This window comes from Mauremys reevesii, linkage group 3 (genome assembly GCF_016161935.1).
Source record: "Mauremys reevesii isolate NIE-2019 linkage group 3, ASM1616193v1, whole genome shotgun sequence".
Taxonomy (NCBI): Eukaryota; Metazoa; Chordata; order Testudines; family Geoemydidae; genus Mauremys; species Mauremys reevesii.
Genome location: NC_052625.1, coordinates 29,175,219 through 29,179,801, shown reverse-complemented (window position 1 = coordinate 29,179,801; position 4,583 = coordinate 29,175,219). Strand labels below are relative to the sequence as shown.

Genomic DNA, 4,583 nt, shown 5'->3' with positions numbered 1-4,583 from the left:
TATATCTCAAAGCACTTGACACAGGAAAGTAAGTATCATTAGTTCCTATTTTATAGCTAGTAAAACTGAGATGTACCATTATAAAGCCTTAATTTCCAAGAGTCAATTAATATGAGGTGCCCAATTTGAGCTGCCTAAATATTGAGAAATCAATGTTGTCCCTATTCCTTGTATGGAGGCTGTAAGAAATGTTCCCATCCTGCTTGTGTTCCTTTGCTATGATCAGATTCCTTGGACCACAAGGGAATGCAAAGTTTGCTCCCACTTAATACTCCTTGTGGTGTAAACCACCCTAAAGGGGAAAAGGAGGAGGTAGAAACATGGCCAAGCAGTTCCCCACCTTGCACCATCCCACAGAGATTGCCAGCTCCAGAGAGGGGAGCACACACCATTCCAAGGCAGGGGAGGCTCCAGACACCAGCATGCCAAGCGCGTGCCTGGGGCGGCAAGCCACAGGGGGCGCTCTGCCAGTCGCTGCGAGGGTGGCAGGCAGGCTGCCTTCGGCGGCATGCCTGCGGAGGGTCTGCTGGTCCCGCGGCTTTGGTGGACCTCCCGCAGGCATGCCACCGAATCTGTGGGACAGGGGACCTCCCACAGGCAAGCCTCCGAAGGCAGCCTGCCTGCAGTGCTTGGGGCGGCAAAATACCTAGAGCCGCCCCTGTTCCAAGGCAGTGTGGTATGCACTCCCTATGTATGCCTAGGGATGCCAGTGTATGTTTCCTTAAGGCATAATACCTGGGGCTATGATACATCCCCATTCCTCCACCTCCACCCTAATTGTTTCCCTGAGTGTAAATCACACACTGTGGTCCTGTTTTTAGGGCTTAATGCTTCATCCTTGCACCCAACATTTCCACTGATATCCTAGTGAGGATTTTACATTTTTCCAGGCATATGGGTATTCTTTCATGGGTAAGCATTTCCATGGCTACAGGTTCTTTGCATGCAGTGGAGTGATTTATACAGTGTTTAAAAGAGATTGAAACTCTCAATACAGAAAAGATTAAGAGAGTGCTTAACAACCTGGGGCTCTTTTGGGGTCTCCAGATGCTTTTGGATGTCCAAGGATTAGTGGTTGCCTACAGGTGCTTTCTAAGTTTGTTTTTCACATGAAGGTTGCATCCTTTCCTCTTCCATCTTGTAGGTTCCTGTGTTAGACTGCACCTTAAAACCATTCTGAAACAGCAGCTGGTGGTTTTAAGGATGCTTTAATTCACACAGTCTCACTTGTCCTTGGCTTTGTGGCTCTCTGTTTTTCTGGGCAGTATAGCCTGGATGCCCCTAGTGGTAGTAACCCCTCCCCTCCCCTTCTTTCCCTCCCCACCGTGAGTAGCTTGTTCAACTCCTCATCATTACAAACAGCTAGCTGCAAGTGCTTGGGGATAATCTATGTTTTCTTATTACCCTGAGGAATGGCACCAGTCAACTCTAGTATTTCAGCTGTCAGACATTCTATCACTGCAACCAAATAAACTGGGGCTCCAGCTCCTACTTGCTGTACATAGTTCCCTTTGTGTAGCATTGGGTGCACACAGCGCAAGGGGAACAGCAAACCAGCATGAGAAAAATGCAACTTGACCTTAGCCTGCGCTGACCTTCCCTGCGTTCCACAGCCAGATATCACACTGATCTTCTAAATCATTGCTTTCTCTTACAACAACAACAACAACAAAATAATCCCTTACGAAAAACAGCGGCGGGAGCAGAATGTTACTGGTTGCCTTCTCACATGTAGCGAATTACACCTATGAACCTTGATTAGCGCTGGCTATCTGCGGATGGCTGGGTGATGTTGAAGTGCTGGTATTGATCTGTAAAGCTATAAAAGGTTTGGTAGCAAGATATTCTCTCTTCATATATGACATCATCTGAGGTGCTCAAGTTTATAGCACCCTGCTGAGCATGGGAGAGGTATGTTGGCAAGAGGTTGTTGGTAAGTGATCTTTGTTTCTAGAACATAGACCTTTTAGTCCACTAAATCCTGAATTGGGTGCTCTTCAAGACTTACTCTGTTTTATTAAAGATTTTCCCAGGGAAATGTTGATACAGAAAGCCCCCAAAAAAGCCAACTAAAATGTAGATTATCAGAGGGGTAGCCATGTTAGTCTGGTTCTGTAAAAGCAGCAAAGAATCCTGTGGCACCTTATAGACTAACAGACGTTTTGCAGCATGAGCTTTCGTGGGTGAATACCCTCTTCTTCGGATGCAAGTAGTGGAAATTTCCAGGGGAGGTATATATAAGCAAGCAAGAAGCAAGCTAGATATAATGAGGTTAGATCAATCAGGTTGGTAGGTTTTCGGTATAGGGTGGTGTTAATGTGACCATCACTTATTTAAATAAAACCTACCGACCGCTATGCCTACCTTCATGCCTCCAGCTTTCATCCCGGACACACCACAAGATCCATTGTCTACAGCCAAGCACTGAGGTACAACCGTATCTGCTCTAACCCCGCAGACAGAGACCAAAACCTACAAAATCTCCACCAAGTATTCTCAAGACTACAGTACCCAGACGAGGAAATAAGGAAACAGATCAGCAGAGCCAGACGTGTACCCAGAAGCCTCCTACTGCAAGACAAACCCAAGAAAGAAACTAACAGGACTCCACTGGCCATCACATACAGTCCCCAGCTAAAACCCCTCCAACGCATCATCAGGGATCTACAACCCATCCTGGACAATGATCCTTCACTTTCACAGGCCTTGGGTGGCAGGCCAGTCCTCGCCCACAGACAACCTGCCAACCTGAAGCATATTCTCACCAGCACCTGCACACCGCACCATAGTAACTCTAGCTCAGGAACCAATCCATGCAACAAACCTCGATGCCAACTCTGCCCACATATCTACACCAGCAACACCATCACAGGACCTAACCAGATCAGCCACACCATCACCGGTTCATTCACCTGCACGTCCACCAATGTAATATATGCCATCATATGCCAGCAATGCCCCTGTGCTATGTACATCGGCTAAACTGGACAGTCTCTAAGGAAAAAGATAAATGGACACAAATCAGACATTAGGAATGGCAATATACAAAAACCTGTAGGAGAACACTTCAACCTCCCTGGCCACACAATAGCAGATCTTAAGGTGGCCATCCTGCAACAAAAAAACTTTAGAACCAGACTTCAAAGAGAAACTGCTGAGCTCCAGTTCATCTGCAAATTTGACACCATCAGCTCAGGATTAAACAAAGACTGTGAATGGCTTGCCAATTACAGAACCAGTTTCTCCTCCCTTGGTTTTCACACCTCAACTGCTAGAACAGGGACTCATCCTCCCTGATTGATCTAACCTCGTTATCTCTAGCTTGCTTCTTGCTTGCTTATATATACCTGCCCCTGGAAATTTCCACTACTTGCATCCAAAGAAGTGGGTATTCACCCACGAAAGCTCATGCTGCAAAACGTCTGTTAGTCTATAAGGTGCCACAGGATTCTTTGCTGCTTTTACAAAATGTAGATTGCTGACGATAGGCTTTAACAGACCAATTAATATAAAGGCTGTGACTTAAAAATATTATTTTAACAAAAGACTTTAAATGTATACTGCAAGTGTGCTCTGAATTTTTTAAAAGTATTATGCCAAATTCTTGTTCTTTTTAGTTTATCTTTGATCCATTACACAGCCACATGGAGTATGTGAGTAGGAGAAGGCAGCCAGCCTTTCTGATCATCCTTAAAATGCTGTCAAATATATTTTAAATATCCACTTACAATTAATTTTGTCTTTTAATTTTTTAGATGTATTCTGTTTCTAATTACAGTTTTCATGCTGCCATTACAATGAACTATGGATGAATTTCCTTTTGAGTTTAATGAAGTGATCAAATTTCTTAAGGCTTGGTCACTGGCATGACACATATTTTTAACAATGAAAACCCCAACTACCTGGCACAATAGATAGAAATGCTACTTTAATTTAAGGAGCGCTTGAATGGAGTTCAGCGAAAAAAATTCTAATAAAGTAGATATGAACCAAAACAGATGGTAAAGACTTTTAATCAATATCATGTAGTACTAGTAAAAAAAGGTGACAATGTTAATCTGGGTGAAGGGACTCTGGTTAGCACCTTTTGACTTTTCTATAATAGCTGAGTCTGATGTATCCTATTTATACATCTGTAATAAAGAGCTTCCAGCCATATTGTAATGCTCTCTGAGGGTCAATTTTGAAAGACATGGCAATATGAGTGTCAGGTTGACAAGCTTGCATCCTCTTTATGCTATGAAGTGTTAAATTGATGAAGAGGTCAGTGAATTGTCTTGCTAAGTATCCCAGCTGGGGGCTAATACTGCATAATGGGAGAGGGGGCAGACACTAACTCTAACCAGCCAGCCCAAGGGTTTAAACAAGCAACATTACAACTGAAGTGAGTAATTCTCAGAAGAGCTTAGCTCGAATGGCCTTATTAGTATGGATTCATTTCAAAATTCATTGCTGAATGGATATAGGAGACACCAGTTATTAGGAAAAGACAGGTAATATTAACGAGGGATTTAATTATTAGAAATAGATAGTTGGGATTGTGATGACTGGGAAAAAACACCTGGTGAATTGCCTACTGGGTA

At 43.6% G+C, this 4,583-nt stretch overlaps 1 pseudogene; it reads right to left on the bottom strand.

Moving 5' to 3' along the window:
• Positions 1 to 1,223: 1,223 nt before the first annotated feature.
• On the bottom strand, positions 1,224 to 4,227 carry LOC120400540 (annotated as a pseudogene).
• Positions 4,228 to 4,583: the final 356 nt, after the last annotated feature.